The sequence below is a fragment of the Hetaerina americana genome, unplaced genomic scaffold (genome assembly GCF_022747635.1).
Source record: "Hetaerina americana unplaced genomic scaffold, ioHetAmer1.1.p SCAF_48, whole genome shotgun sequence".
Lineage (NCBI taxonomy): Eukaryota > Metazoa > Arthropoda > Insecta > Odonata > Calopterygidae > Hetaerina > Hetaerina americana.
Window position 1 is genome coordinate 2,015,001 of NW_027287073.1, and position 17,682 is coordinate 2,032,682.

The window sequence follows — 17,682 nt, forward strand, 5'->3', positions numbered from 1 at the left end:
GGGCTGAACCCACTGCCCATGGAACAACCCTTGATATGCAAGCAGAAATAATTGTTAAAGGAGAAGGAATTGCTGGTGAGGATGAAGTCGGCAAGGCTAAGGAGAAATTTAGCGCTGGGTATGTGTGGCTTAGGGCGTTGGGAGAGGTAGTATTGTTGGAGAGTGGAGATACCTGAGTGGGGTATGGACGTATAAAGGGATATGACATCAACGGTGGCCATGGTAATCTCGGTATCTGGAGGGAGGTAGGTTAATTTCAGCCTTTCCGGGAAATGGTATGAATCTTTAGTGAATCACGGTTGGGACTTTTGGCTGCAGTGGACTGTTGGCTGCAGGTGGTGGTCCACAAATGCAGAGATTCTTTCTATAAGGGAGTAACAGGAGGATAAAATCGGACGACAGGGATTGCCAGGTTTATGGATCTTCGGAAGGATATAGAAATGAAGGGTGCGTGGGTGGGGAGGGAATAGGAGGACCATGTCTGAAGGAGATAGACCTTCATTGGGCCCGTAGGAAGCGAGAAATTCAATGAGTTCCTCCTGAAGTACGGAATTTGAGTCTTAGGGTATTTGGCGGTAAGTAGAGAGTTGAGTGCTAACTTCCCTTACATAGTTTTCTATTTAAAACGACAACCGTTGAACCTTTGTCATCGGAAGTAATGATAATATTTGAATTAATAATTTATCTTCTTAATTCTGAGGATTCGGCGGGAGACAGGTTGGGTTGAGAATTTAGGGACTCGAGGAAAGACGGGTTGAAAATTCTGGACAGGAGAAGGTTTATAAAAATTTCCAGTGGATGAATTGAGGGGAGAGGCAGGGGGTTCTGGGGCAGAAAAAGGCTTGGATTTACGTACGGCGTTGTGAATGGGTCTGGCAAATTTGCCTGGTTAACGGTTGGGAATTCCAAAGTACCTTACACCGGAGATTCCGGTAAAAATGCAATACGCCCGCGAGGATTATCGAGTGGTTTACGGTCTGGGGGAGGGGGTAAATTAGAGACACTTGTTCAAAAGAGAAGTTAGTTTTGGGCTAAGGATTGTGGTCGAAAGGTTAACCACGTGGCCTACGGAGTCCGTCTCTTCGTCTGGCGGGATAGAGGTGGTAATGGAAGCTTTATCAATACATACATTATTATTCACATCCGTGAGACTTTCACATAAGTTATACATATGCATATATATATATATATATATATATATATATATATTTATATGGTATGTGTGTATACACGTACCTACTCACACTAAAAAGGATTGCTTCTCTTCACACCCAGTATCCTTGAGTATCACGAAACATTTTTCTTTCTAACTCTATTTTGCAGCCCTACTTATATAAAGTAATAAATACTTAAGTATGCACGTGCAAACTGTTGTCATTTTCAAGTCTATCACATTCCGGGAGAGATGACCTCCACCTCCGGAAGAGTTATGTAATGGGAGAGGGTTGAACCGCCCACCCATTTCGTTAAAATCATCCCCATCCCCCGGCCACATTCGAATAGCCTCATCCCCCCCAGCTGCTTTCATTCAATACACGCAACAGCCACCCCTTTCTACCCCCTTCACCCCCTCTCCTCATCCCACATCAGATTTATGGGGAGCGCATAATTGATAATTTTGGAGAGTCACAACTGGAGAAGGGGTGAGTGAGGGTGGGGTGGCGGAAGGTTGGAGACGGTGGGAAGGGGGAAGCTGAGCAACGCGAATGCTGATGTGATGAGACACATTCGTGGATCGGGAAGGAAATTGAGGCAGGATGAAATTATGCGTATCTCGACGATCACGACTGGATTTGGGAGTAAGATGTTAAAGGTTTATAGCAACGCAACTTCATGCTCCATTAAGTCCTATTTATATTGTATCATATCCCATTTCAAATATACGTCTACACCAACAGTGGTGCGATGAAAAGAATTTAAAGCAAAGTAAATGTGGTGGAAAGCGAAATAATGATGATTTTTACTACAACGATGAGCGAATTGGCAATGACTAAGGCCCCAAGAAGAGAGAAGGAAGGAGGACATTTATGAAGCGTTTCCAAGAAGAAATACCTCCATATTTTTTCATAAATGGTTGGTGCCCCTACTACTACCCGACAAAATTTATTCCTGCGGCATATATGGTAGACATTTCTAAATATAAAAATAAGTGGCGGAAATACAATGATACGGAATACCATTAATCACCAATACTCCGATTACTGGAGAGTTAACGACCCCTGTCCCACGTCCTCGTCGTGGCTTGGAGATTAATACGTGGACGAATATGAATTTTATCTTGAAAAGGAGAAGGCTTTAGGAGAGTAACTGGGAAACAACACGAGTGACGCGGGTCAAAAGACATTACGAGATACAAAAGGAAGGGTAAAAAGTATGAGAGAATGTCGAAGTTGGCCTAGAGAGGAGTACAGAGGAAGGAAAACAACTATTCGGATTGATATTTGTCAACGAAAGACGTAAATCCCCCAACGGTAGTAGGTGGGTGATGTCGATGGGAGTTTTCATGGTAATAAACAACGCGTGGCTCGGGGTTTAAAGGAAGGGGAAAATTAATCTATGGAGCCTTGTTTGTGGCCATTACTTTGATTTTCTTACTTTAATTACTTTCTTTCTTTATTTAATTACTCTCGGCTCTTCTTGCTGGAAGAAGTATTTCTTTTTTTATAATTAGACCCCCAAGGTTCCTTTGTTATCGTTAAAATTTGTATCATTATTTGAATCCTTTTGCATATTTATTGGTTATTTACAATTTATAAACTCTAAACTTTAATGCTGAATCCCTGGTGTGGAATCCTCATCCTAGCAGTGGCTTTTAGAGTACCATGTAGATGTAGATATATCTTAAGTATAGGGTGAGGATCCGGAATTAAATATCCCTTGAGATAATAATCGAGGACGACCTCCACAATGAGAAGGCGTGCGAATTAGTAGCACAGCAGGACCGATGGCTGTCGGGCAAGAGGGTGCGATGGTCGTGGCATACAGAAAATTAGGTCCTCGAAGGAAATAGTTAAGTAAGGGCTGAGTGATATAAATTAAATTATAGTTGAACCATAGTACATTAGAATCAAATTTGAATAAATGGGTTTTCATAAATTTTTGGAGGAACATTATCCCACCAGGAAACACTTACACTCTATAGAGGACCAAAATTACACCGTGGAATAGGTAAAATACTTGGGATTAAAGATAACAACGGATATGTCCTGAAGAAAACACATTCGCGAAATTTGCGGAATAGCCAGTAAAAAGTCAGGATTCATAAAAAGAATACTTGGAAATCGTAAGGAAAGGGTACGAGAGCTTTGTTATTTCAAGATAGTTAGGCCCCACCTTGAGTATGCTGTAAGTGTATGGCATCCAAATGATGTAGGCCTAATTTTGAAACTAGATCGAGTGCAACGAAGAATGGTGAGGTTTGTGAAAAGTTTTATGAACAAGGTAGTAGTGTCACGACGCTATGGAAAGAATTAGGATGGGTTCCACTAGGTGACTGTAGGCTTAAAACGCTGGTTTAATTTACTGCCTAATTTAAGGCAGGTTACTAATCTAAGGATATTAAAGACATATTACAGACCCCCGCTAATTAAGGTAGATCAAATCACCAACGTCAAATAAGGGATGGTGGGGGGTGTTAGGACACCACCCGTAATTAAGAAAGAAAAAAACCGCATGCAAAAGCCTCAAATGTATACTATCCACTAGCAAAACATGGCATACATTCATGCAAGAACACTTACACCCCGCACACATGCAAATACTCAAACTGCCAATTAATATACGCATGCACCTACAAATATACGTAATAATTGAGGAAATGTGAAGAGAAACGCGCTGTCGGCATTACCCTACTCTTGCCAAGGTGCCACAGCGTAACATCCGACGGTTGGCGTACTCAAATAGAGTGCTCTCCACATAGTACTGTATCACCCCATGTAGAGATCGGAATACCACTGAAAAATTCGACTACCACCAGAATTCGGACCCGGGTACACGAGATGGGAAGCCATCCAATAGAAACATCTACATCTACATAATACTTATAGGTGGCAACTTCATCACTGCATGACATTAACAGATTTGCAAGTAATGTATGACTCTTCAGGTGCCAAATAATGTCCAAAATGATGAAAAAAAAGTCGAAGGTAATTAAAGAAAAGGTTTCCAAAATTCCATGTTATAATATTATTGATATTCGAAGTTTTCACTGAAACACGTCAGAAGTAATTTTATTTAATCATATCGAAAACTACTGCGATAGACACATATTATGATGTTATAAATTGATGCTAAGGTCCATACTCGTTTATTTTATAAGTGGATAACAAACAAATGCTCTCTATTGAAAAAATCCATTCTGTTACTACGAGTATGAGGGAAAATCGAGGTATACGACCAGCATAAAACAAACACCAGACGTCACCTTCGGGCGTAAACAATTTGTTTCATGAAACGTATTAAGCAGCGAGAATTTCAGATGACGCCTGAAGCTCACTTGTACATCGTGATAAATTTAAAACCTTGGCATTTTGTTCCTCTGACTGCCCTAATTGACGCACGGTATTCTGATATAAAATTGGAATGATAAATGAAGCTCTCAGGGAAAGAAATTGGAGACGCTCCATCGATTGCCACCTGAACACCAGATAGGGTGAAAAATGAATAAGGGAAGGCTTTTGCGATAAACAGGAAACCTTGTAGAGGAAAGAAGTTGGTAAAAGTGGCGAATTAAAGTCGGAATGGAAAAGGAGAGAGGATCTTGGCATTGGAAGTGAAATCAGGTCGAAAAATTGGATCTGGGAAATAAAAACAAGGAACTTGGGGTGAAGAAGTACTTCAGGAGGGAAAGAGGGCTGAGGTCATGAGAAGTTAAAGATTAAGTTGGGGTTCTTATTAAAAAAATAAAAGAAAATGCCGACGGTTCTGGAAAGAAAAGGAAATTCCCAAATACTAGGGCAAGGGTGACCACACCAGTGATTTAAAAATAAAATTCTTGCTATTTATTTGATTTTTTTTAATTAGCCTTTAGCTTTGATGTAAATCGTAATAAGATAACAGCACTTCATCAAAGAAAAAAATGGACTCCAATGACGTCAGATTTACGTTCTCCTTTTCTAATCGTACTTTTTTTTATCATGGCATAACCAATAATACATCTTCCAACGATCATAATCATAAAAAATCACCGGAGCTAGTATTGTTAGATTTATAATAAGAAATAAACGTAATACACAGATATAAACATAAATTCGCCCGAACTGGCATAGAATGTTGTCACACTCAACCTCTATCCCGCCTCCGAGTCGGCTCCAATTGTTTAGCGTAAATTTGGCTACTTTGTTAGATTATTACACACGTATCCTTCACTTTTTTCCTGCAGGGATTATAACATATACAATTCATGCAATAGTAAAGACAATATGTGATAGAATACAGTTGTATTTAATGCGACCTATAACCTCATGAAATTTTGTTCTGTGAAAGGCAGAGTTTGATACCAGGCGTGAGTAAGCGTCACGGGTATGCTGGAGGAATAACATCGTTTTTTGAGCCAGTTGTTTCTCGAAGAGAGAAGGTAAGACTTGGAATTTAAGAAAGGCATATCTCACATGGGTTTTACATCTACATCTACTTAGTATCCCGCAAGCTGCCGCAAGGGCGTGTGGCGGGGGGTGTTAGGACACCACCCGTAATTTAGAAAAGAAAAAAAAACCGCATGCAAGAACCACAAATTCATACATCCACAAAAAAAAGGCATACTACCTTGATCAAAAAGTTCCCGGAATAACCACCGTGTGGCGCTCCCATCGTTCCGATTTGAGTTCTGTTTTTTTTGTTAAATTGGTACATCTGTTGTTGATATTCCCTTTAAATCTTAGTGTCATAACTTGACATTTGCAAAAGTTACGTAGCCAAGAGTACATCTATCTCTGTGTGTGTTGGCGATTTTTTACAATTGCAGAAATGGATTTAAATTTGCAACAACGAACTTGTATTAAATTTTGCGTAAAAAACGGATTTAGTGGCGCACGGACGTTGGAAATGTTGGAAAAGTGTTTCGGCAACGATTCTCTAAAAAAACGGTCGTTTACCAGTGGCACGAGCGGTTCAGAAGTGGTCGTGAGTCAATCGAAGATGATGAACGCAGTGGCAGACCATCGACATCGAAAGTCGGTGAAAAAATTGATAAAGTAAAAGAAATGTTGGTCAATAACCGCAAATTAACCATCAGAGAAATAGCGGAGGACTTGAACATTGCCTATGGATCCGTCCAAGACATTGTGGTTAATGATTTGGGTTTCCGTCGTGTAGCAGCAAAGTTGGTGCCAAAAGACCTCAATTTCATGCAAAAAAGAGACCGTGTTGACGTCGCAAAAGACATGATTTGCGAGGCTGAATCCGATCCCACATTCATCAAAAGGATCATTACTGGAGACGAGACGTGGGTTTATGAGTACGACACGCAATCCAGACATCAGGCAAGTGAATGGCGTTCACCAAATGAGCCGAGACCAAAAAAACCACGTCGTTTTCAGTCAAAAAAGAAGGCAATGCTGACGGTTTTCATGGATTACAACGGTGTAGTGCATCATGAATTTTTGCCAGAAGGCCAGACAGTAAACAAAGAGTATTATTTGGGCGTTATGAGACGTTTCCGTGAAGCAATTCGCCGAAAGAGACCAGAAATGTGGGCAGAAAACTCGTGGATTTTGCACCATGATAACGCACCGTCGCACAGTGCTATCATTATTCGTAATTTTTTGACGAAAAATGCAACAAATACCATCCAACAGCCACCGAATTCACCTGATTTGGCTCCCTGTGACTTCTTTCTGTTCAATCGAGTTAAAAAACCATTACGGGGAACGCGTTTTAGCAGCCGAGAGGAAGTAATGGAAAAATCGCAGGAAGCACTGATGGACATACCGAAAACCGAACATAAAAAATGTTTCGAGGATTGGATCAAGCGCTGGCATAAGTGTGTTGCAGTCGATGGGGATTACTTTGAAGGGGACAATATAGATTTAGATGAATAAACTTGTATTTTTAATTTTCTGAATAAATTCCGGGATATTTTTGATCAAGGTAGTACATTCATGCAAGAACACTTACACCCCACACACATGCAACCACTCAAACTACCAACTAACATACACATGCACCTGAAAGTATACCTAACAGCTTTGCAGTGTTTAACTTTGCTTCGACTCGTAAATTCAATGTTTTTAATATTTCTAAAGTGACTTCGGTTTCTTACTATTATGATTTCTGATTGTTCGGTGAAAGAATGAGTATTTGCGTCTATCTGTACTGGAATCTATCTCCCTTATTTTATCTTTGTGGTCTGATCTACCTAAGTAGGTAGATCATCAGTTTTATTGCGACACTGAAAAGGTAATTATGGTACCAAATTAAAATTGCAGATTCGACCAATAGGATGGAATAATACCATTACAGGGAGATTCAAGTTCTCGTTCTTCCCTAGCACGATATGCAAGCATAACAAAATCGAACATATGAGCACAAAAAAACCAAATAAACTAAAATAATAAAATGTAAATAACTAATAAAACGCAAAGGGTGCTGAATGATAAATAATTAGACATGTGCAGACACGAATGGTTTTGTATATGAGCTGACATACGTCCAAGTGAATGTATAAACACATAATCTGTATGCATGAACGGCTCTCTATCACTCACCGTAACACCCCCTTGCGACGGCTTGCAGGGTACTTCGCGAATCTACATAAATACCTCTCCATCCCCCAAAAAGGGGTGTGACGGGGGGGGGAGGAAAAGGTGGGATAGGTAGGAATATATGAGAAGAAGTGTGTTAAATGGTTAAGAATAGGAAAGAGCATTCACAAAAAAGTCGAAAAGATTTGGAAATCCTTGTGCTTAATTGTGAAAATAAAAATGAGGATTAAAATGAGGGTAATCTCAGGTTGAGATGAAATATTTACCATAGATAATATCTACAATTAACGATTGTCAATAATCTATCCACATAGGTTATAAATAATCGATCTAATATGAACACAATGCATAAATATCAGGACCGGCAAATATTGCCTAAATACACGTAATTACACGTTGAGAACCTGTAAGGGTACGCCAAACAGAATGAAAGTCTCTTTGCATACCAATTTGCAAAAATACTTCGAATTCTTGTTTATTTTTAGTGAAGGACAAATCATTTCAGAAATTAGCCTTGCAATCACCTCGACAGTAGCTTCAAAACGAAAATCATCGCACAACTGGGGATAAGAATACATAATTTCGCAGAATGACGGAAATGAGGAAAAGGACATGGGGCCTTTCATCGATGGCGCTCTCTTTTCCCAGAAATCTTGTTCGAGAACACATTTAGCGACGTTGCCCGCTCGAAACACATCGTCCCTGCGGACTCTGATTGGCCCCGGGATGAGTGAAGTATATTTAAAAAAATGAGCCAATCCACGGAACTAACCCGAGACCGCCGGGTAAACGATTTCCACGGAATGACCTGACGCGGAGGGGGGTAAGTAATCAAATTCCGAAATTGCGAAGAGTGGAAAATAAGGAATAATGACGCTAAGTAAGGAAGGGAAACTAAAATTCAGAGAAAGAGAGAAAAAGTTAGGGGAGAGAGTGTTTAAAAAAAAAAAAATCTGGGGGTAGAAAAAAAAATAATACCAAGGATGTAAATGCGAGAGAGAGAGAGGGAAAAAGGGGGAACTGGGGAAAGAATCCCAAATGTAATAAAAATAGCGAGAATATTTTGGAGGAGGGAAAGAGGAGAAACTTAGAAATTAAATGGGAGCATGGGCGGAAGGGAACGGGAAAGATAAATGAAAGTAAAATAAGGCCGGGGGTGAAGGGGAAAGTGGGAGGCGGGCAGGGGAGGAAACTCCCCTCCCCCATAAATTACTCGGGAGAACTTCCCCTCTCCCACACGTCCCTCCCCTACTCTCCCTCTTCCCTCCCCCCCCTCACCAGCTAAGCATTATTATTGCCATTACAGCCTCCCACCCTCGCGGCTGGCGACGCACCCTCCCTCCCTGTCACTCTCCCTCCACAGCCGAAAGCAACCAACCAAACGCCCTTATCGGTCCTTACGCAGGACGACGCCGCCCCTGTTTACTGCCGTCACAGCCGTGGAAGACGATTTTTTTATCCGTAGCTCGTGCGTTTGTTTACCATCTCCTCCGACACTCCTCCTTTCCCCAGCCACGAGTAGAGATAAAAATTTCTTTCGCTTCACATGCTCGATCATCTTTCCCCACCCTCCTAAAAGCCAAACATTTTTTTCTCGGCCGAGAGAGAGAGAATGGGAGGGAAATAAAGAAACTTAGCATCCCATTCCTGGCTCAATTTATTTATCCTCCTTCCCTGAGTGTCGTCATTTGTTTAAATTTTGGCAAATCCCTTCACCCGCAGTGGCTTCCATTCCAGGGTACCCCGGATCCATCCATCGCCTTCCCCTTCCCCGTGAACCCCCGCCCCTGAAACCCTTCTCCGCGTCCCCCCTCCTACACCCCATTATTAACGAGCGCAACTGAAGGAAAATTTTTTGGGGGCGATTTTCAGTGCGTGAAATTGGGCCACCTTTGAATGTTTTGTCGTGATATATATTTTCTGTAACAAGCCGACATTTAAAATTGCTATGGGAGAGAATTTTATATTAATTATGTTCTATTCTTCACTTGCGTGATCCAATAATGATAATGACCTAACACCCCCCGCCCGGTCCGATTTGTTTGTAATTGCGTATAATGCAAGTTTGACACACTACTTAAGTAGATCAGATTATTAAGATAAGATGAGGGAGATATATACCAGTACAGATAGATACAAACACTCATTATTTTTCCTCGGGCAATAAGGAATCATAATTGCAAGAATTCAAAATTTCTATGGAAATATTAAAGACATTTAATTTACAAGTCAGGACAAGATTAAACATTGCATAGACATTAGGTATATTCGTAGGTGCATGTATGTGTTAGTTGATAGTATATTTATCTGGATGTGTGTGAGTTGAAAAGGTTTTTGCATGAATACTTACGATTTTGTATGTGTAGATTGGTATGAATTTGTGGGTTTTGCATGCGGTTATATTCGCAATTATTGGTGGCGACCCAACAACCCCCGCCGCGCACCCTTGCGGCAGCTTGCGGGGTACTATGAAGATGCAGAAGGGAAGAACAAGAACTTCAATCCGTCTGTTATGGTATCTATCTCTTTTATTTTTTGGGTGTATCTTTGTTGTTTTATCTTTGTGGGTGTAATTTTCCGTGTTGTTTTTTTTTTTGCATGTGGTATTTTTCTTTTTTACGGTTGGTGACCTAACACCCCCCGCCACACGCCCTTGCGGCGGCTTGCGGGGTATTATGTAGATGTAGATGTAGATATTTTATCTCGGTGTTCAGATTTACTAATTTCACTTGGTCCCAAAAATATCTTTTTATTTCATAGTCTTCTGATGTGTTTACTCCAGAACAGATTTGATGCTAGTGTAAAATCCATGTATTTGAGTAGTAGTTTTGAGGGGAGGCGACCGACAGCTAAGGTCATTTGCGCCATAGGGATGGACAGGAAAGGATGAAGGGTGGAGAGAAACCCGGCGTCGGCATTAGCCTACTCTTTACGAAAGGCGCCAAGGGGTCCGCGGCTTAACGTCCCATCCGACGGACGGCGTACTCACTCAAAGTGCCCTCCACAAAGCACCTCAAGTAGGGATCGAGATACCTCTGAAAAATATTCAACACCGCCGGGATTTGAACCCGCGCCCTCAGGGTGGGAAGCCAGTGCGTTAGCCCCCGCACCATCTCGATCCCCCCCATGTATTTGACCCGTTCTGAGATACTTATCTAAGTCCTATCTCTTTTATGTCGTGTTTTATCTTTTCTTTATTGCAAAACTTAAGTGCTGTACGTTATGCAACTAGGTGAATAAGTGTATTAATTATTCATATAACAGTATACATCCAGATATTTCCAGTATACATCCAGATTTTCATCCATGCGTTTCTGTATCTAATATATAAACGATGTACCCGTATTTACATGTAACACTTCTATCGATGAAACTCTACGGAAGTAACTTTTAAAAAATTCTTTGCCCCATGCACGACTCGAGACCTCGTTGGTCACCATTCTTACTGAATGTTTCCTCCATAGCATTTTGGTCGACTCCCAACTTTTCCCAGGAGAATATTGCTAACCCTCAAAACCATTTGCGTCAGTTTAAAACTCATAACGGTCCCCTTGTCGGCACTTTATAAAAATGTTTCAGAATAATTTTATGGGGTGCGGAGAATTTTCCTCGACACATTTTCCTGGGCGGACGAAAAAACCGACAGACGACAACAAGGTATTTTAAATTTCTTCGTTACAGAGTGGAATTCGTATGAAAATTCTAGAGCTCTTATTTTCGCTGAACTTTTTTGGAAATTAATGACGTCACTACGTACACTTTTAGGAACCTCTGTGACATTTGCAAATTCGTTTTATTTTGTGGGACCACCGCTTTATTATTTTTTTGGAAAATCTTCAAGAATAAAAAACTCAAAACGGAGTCCTCATCGAAAATACATTTTATTATTCGGAAAAATTTTGTCGCTCCATTCACTGCTTAAAGATACGCTATTTTCACGAAGTGCCATTTGCATACATGATTTCGTTTAATAAAACAATTTTTATGGAAAACCCAGCAACATTAGAAGAAAAATGTCCTTAAAAATGCTACAGTTTACCCACCACAGCAATCAACACGAGGGTAGTTTTGAGAAATTAGTGTAAATCTCACTCCATACTAAGCTCTATGCATCTTGTGAAATTCAAACAGAGAGCAGTTACGTTCCCTGGGTCGCAAGTGGTTTTTCGGGAAGACTTACTACCCAAAAAAGCGTATACCTTTGTGCACTACTGCTTTAACTCTAATTAAAAGTGGTAAAAAGGTTGTTTAAAAAATATACCACAACTAGACCACCTTTCTGGAGTAGCATTATTTTTTATGAGGAATTGAAAGCACAAACAAGAAAGTGGGTTTTAAATATTTTTGTAAAATCTTAGTCCCAAAGTCGGGGGAAATGAAAGCTCTCCCACAATACAAACTTCAACTCTCGTCTGGTAATTAGTGCCAATGAAAGATAAAAATGCTGTTGTCTACATAAAAAAACCTAGACAAAATTAATAACTAAACCACGCAAATGCACCTAAAATACGTGTTTACCCCGCTTTACATCCTCATATATAGATAATTGAAGTTTCCATGGAAATGCATATATCCAAATATATATGATATCTAAGTATGCTTTATATAGATTATAATATTAAATTGCATATGTATTAAATTCGATCTCCAATACTACAGGAAGTATCGTGTTTGATTACCACCACAAGGACCGGGAGGAATGATGCACTGCGGTAACGCCGCCACCAGATAAGTGGTCACCTCGCTGAGCGGTCACGTGCATGTGGTAAGCAGAGAAGACCCCATGGATTATAGGGGTTTCCTGCAACTGACTCTCTTTTCGTCCTCCAGACTGGAATGAAATTTCCATCGGTAAGTTGGAGTACGCCTACATAGTGCCTCTAGGAGGTATATAAGTGAACTGACACGATGAATCTTCGTACATATGTGATTCCCTATTTCATCTCTTTCGCATCCATGTTTGTTTTAGCTTGAGCCATAAAACTCGGTTCCGACCCTTTGTAAGTGTAATGGTCGAGGAATAGGATTTCAGGAAATCAGGGCTGGTCACCGTTAACTATTTAGTGGTGGGGAAGGAATAGTTGCACATGGGATGAATAATAGAAATTGCAGATTGTCCATAGCATCTTCTTGGGTTCTTTTTCATAGGACATTCTTTGAACTACCACAACCAGAAACGCACGTTTTTCACATCCATGACACCATTACCCAATTTCTAGCTCAATTGACGACAAATTTCGATGGGTGATACGAGCAAACAATACTCGTACATTAAGCAAGAGATAAAACGTATGAAATCACCATAATCTAAGGTTTCAGGGTGACATTACACTTTTTATGGGATACACACATCAAAAGTATTGGGGGGTGTTAGGTCACGGGTGGTGACCTAGCAACCCCCGCCACACGCCCTTACGGCGGCTTGCGGGGTATTATGTAAATGTAGATGAAGACTTAAAGTCTTATATGTGGTAAAAAATACTTGGGAACTGTACTACATTTACAAAATACCCCGCAAGCCGCCAAAAGGGCGTGTGGCGGGGGGTGTTAGGGCTACAGTTATACTTGCACACTCCCAATTGTGAGAACTCTGCACAAAAAACAGCTTGGTCATGCTCTTGATAAAAATCAATGACTCGAAATAAAGTACTTACATGCAGGAATATCAAATTACAGGACACTTAAGCACACACGTTGACTTAAGGATACTCATAACTAAATACTTACTAATGACTTAAGCACACACGTTGGTAGCAATATGAAGTTATTTGCTGACGACACGGTGATATACAGGGAAATAAGGAGCCAACTAGATCGCGAGCTACTCTCTAGAGACTTAAACAATATCTCGGAATGGTGCAATATATGGGGATTAACACTTAATATAGATAAATGCGCAGTTTTGAAATTTTGGAATAAAGGAAGCGAGGAGCAGGATATAAACTACAAAATAGAGGGTTCAGTATTGACTACGGCAAATCAAGTTAAATATTTGGGGGTTGTTCTAACACCACGCCTTTCATGGGGAGCACATATCAGGACAATATGCGGATCAGCATTAAAGAAACTTGGCTTCATAAAACGGGTGGTGGGGAAATGTAATGAAAAAGTTAAAGAGAGGTGTTATTTTGCTCTAGTTAGACCTCATTTGGAATATGCCGCAAGTATTTGGGATCCGTGGGAGAAAATTTGGCAAAAAGAATTAGATAAAGTCCAGATAAAATCCGCTAAATTCGTTAAAAATTGTTATGATAAAAACACAAGTGTGACAGATCTCTTAGGGGATTTAGGCTGGGAACCACTTGAAGTGCGGAGAGAACAAGCGAGGCTTAGACTTTTAGAAAGGTTCAGAACAAACGAGTTTAACAATGCGCTGAAGGAATTATAATGGCCCCACACTACTTAGATAGATCAGACCACAAAGATAAACTAAGGGAGATAGATTCCAAGACAGATAGGTACAAATACTCATTCTTTCCCCGAAAATCAGAAATCATAATAGTAAGAAACCGAAGTCACTTTAGAAATATTGAAAACATTGAATTTACAAGTCGGAGCAAAGTTAAACACTGCAAAGCTGTTAGGTATACTTTCAGGTGTTTATTGAGTGTAGATTGTAGATGTAGTGTAGAGTAGAGTGTAGATGTAGAGTGAGTGTTTGCATGTGTGTGGGGTGTAAGTGTTCATGCATGAATGTATGCCATGTTTTTTTGTGGATATATGATTTTGTGGTTATTGCATGCGGTTTTTTTTCTCTTTATTTTCTAAATTACAAGGTGGTGTCCTAACATCCCCCGCCACACGCCCTTGCGGCGGCTTGCGGGGTATTAAGTAGAAGTAGAAGATACTTATATTAAAATAATGCGGGAGGAATGCTAAAAATTATCGGCCCATTAAAAGAAAAACATGCAGGATATGGATAAAATATATACACTACTAATGCTAATTATCTGTTTGCGATTGCTGTCATATCTATTTTGATCTCTAATGCTGCGAGGAAAAAAATGACATTTTAAATCTATCCGTTCTACTACGCATCTATCTCCCTGATTTTACGCACGTGATATGAACTACTATAATAAGTCGGTGCCTGTAATATGTCTTCACTATCCTGAGATATGTAACCTGCCTCAAATTTACGCAGTAAATGCAACCTGTGGTTCAAACTAGAGTCGAATAGTGGCTTCCGGCCTAATTCTTTCAGTAGTATCATGACACAGCTAACTTGTTCATAACAACTTTTCAAGAATCTAGTTGCTCTTGATTTGAACTCGAAGGAAGGGTTTTATGAAAATGCCATGAAAAAATAAAAGAGGTATTAATTCGCTTAATTCAAGCTAATTTTAGAATACGCAGCAAGTATTTGGGATCGATTGGAGAACACGACCATTCAGGAATTGGAAAAAAGCAAGTCAAAATCAATCGGATTTGTTCGAAATTCCTTGGAGAAGAGAGTAAATATGACAAGTGGGGTTGGAGGAATTACTTCAGGAGCCACTTGATTAAAGAAGAGACCAGGCAAGACTTATAATTTTTCGAATTCTACGAGACTCTTGAGTTTTCTTGCGACGAAGATGGAATCACCATGATCCCAAATTATAATTGCAGATTCGACAACCAAAAGATGGAATAAGAGATGTAGACACCATTACCGATAGGTTCAAGTAATTTATAGGAAAGTATCTCACCCGAATATGTAGAACGTATTAGAACCTGAATTGTAGAACGGAGATATTTAAAATGTCGTTTTATCCTCTAACCATTACAGTTCATAATAGATATCATGACAGGAAATGCGTAGGAGATAATTAGAATTGGTAGTTTATATATTTGTCGATATCTTGCATGTTTCTTCCTGCATGTTATTCTTTTTATTTAATAGAACCATATTTGAAACAGTTCTGCAGCATGATTTGAATATACGTATCGTTTAATTGTATAGTGTTGCATGTGAGTACTTTCTTTTTTGAGATTTAAATGTTTCCAGTGCAAGGTCAAACTAATATACTTGTATGAGTGGAGATAACATAATTGCGCTTGTGCATGTTTGGCTGGAGACCTAACACCCCCCGCCACATGCCCTTGCGGCGGCTTGCGGGGTATTGTGAAGATACAGAAGTATTGGCTCTTCCCTCGAACTCTATAATGTCCAAAAAAAGTCTAACTTACGCACCTGAATGTATTTTCCTAAAGACGAGCTTACAACGATTTAGTCAATTATTGTATGATGTATACAGGCATAAGAGTGTTTTTGCCCATGAGATAAAATACATGTCTATTGAAATGCATGCATAAATTAATATTTGTATATGCATGGCCGGTTTTCTACCTATCCTATTTTTTAGGGTCTTCTGTAGATGTGAGAGAATTTTTTAACAAAGCCAATGAATATCATGAAAAATTTTCCCTTGCCTAAATTTGTAATTTTGGCATAAAGAAACTTTTTCTTAGCATGTATTCACTGATTCTATGGAAATGTTGTACGTCGTATATATCCTGTTTGATAAATTCCTTAAGTATTTTGGCCATGCCTTCTAAATTATTTAGTTAATTTACTAACTTTTGCTGCAAGTGCATCCATGAAAGGAATACGTTTTGTAAGTAATAATTACTCATAATGACGATCTCTCCACGCATGGAACGTAATTACTGGTTATTATTTGCTGGAGAGTGAAAGGACTCGGAAAGCAAATCCTCTCCTTTACGAAAGGATTTCCTTCTTGTTGGATCCACGATCGTCAAAAGATTTTCTCCGTTCCCGAATGTTTCTCAGGAACGCAAGCCTTCCGCCTAAGGAAACCTATTTCCCTTGGAGAGGCTTTCAAGGAGAGAACCTTTCTCCTATCTCAACTGGAGATTGTGCTCCAGTAAGGGAGAAGATAGCTGGTGACCCAGCCCTGAGCCCGATGTTCTCCAATGATTCGGGGGCCATCTCGCCAATGTTCCCTTGGATTTCCTCCTCCCTCGCCCGCTTTCAACCCCTTGCAACCCTCTCTCTCCCTACTCCGTCCCTTTCCCCTTCCTCATCCTTTCACTTCTAGCCATAAATCCCCAACAAACCCCCCTACAACCATCGCACCCGGCCAGTTAGCCCCGCCCTCTGCAACCCCGTGGAATCCGCCCTTTAACTACGGCGAGCATCAAAGGAGGGAGTGAGGGAAGAGAGGCACGAGTAAGCAAGGGCAGAAACGGAGGTACCGGGAGGAGGGTTTTAACGGCTGCCACCTTATCCTTCGTCATAGTGGGTGAGGGTCGTGTTAAAGGGGGGGGGGGTTAAAGGGGGGTGGTTGGCGAAATGGGGATTTTACGCAGTTTTTTTTTTCTTAGGCCGGTGCCCATGTGATGTGGGGGGGAGACGTGGCGACTGAGTGTGTGAGGTGGAAACTCTGTAATAGACGCGGAGGAATGAGGCGTGGTGCTGTGGGGGAAGTGCTGCGAGGAAGGCGTGCCATCAGATGGTCGGCTGGCTGAGTGTTTTTACGGGGCGTGGGCTCTTGGAGGTTTCCCGAGAGGGAGAGGCCCCACCTGCGGTCAGCGAAACGTGCGCCCAGAGTGGCCCATCGATCAGTTCACCGCCAGAGTATCCCCCAAAACGCCCCTAATCTCATCCGCCTACCCCTAACATCACATTGACCACGCAAGGTAACGCTGGAGTATTCGATGCGGACCAATAAATGACGCTGACCGGTGGAAAGTGGCCTAAATCGCACGCAGGTGGAAATTATTTTCCAGATGTGCCCTCGCAAGTTTAGATGATGAAGTCGTGATCGAGTTTCAATGCTATTAAGTTAACCCCGCTTGTGCAAACATCACCAGAGGGTATCTCATCAAAAATATCGTTAGGATGTGTGGCAGGGAGTGGAGTAATTCCACTATCAAAATTAATCGTTGCTTAAATGTTAGTTACTAATGAAGAAGTTAAATAATTAAATGACGGAATTAATATGTATCACTAACATCTCAGGGAGTATAAGTAATATTC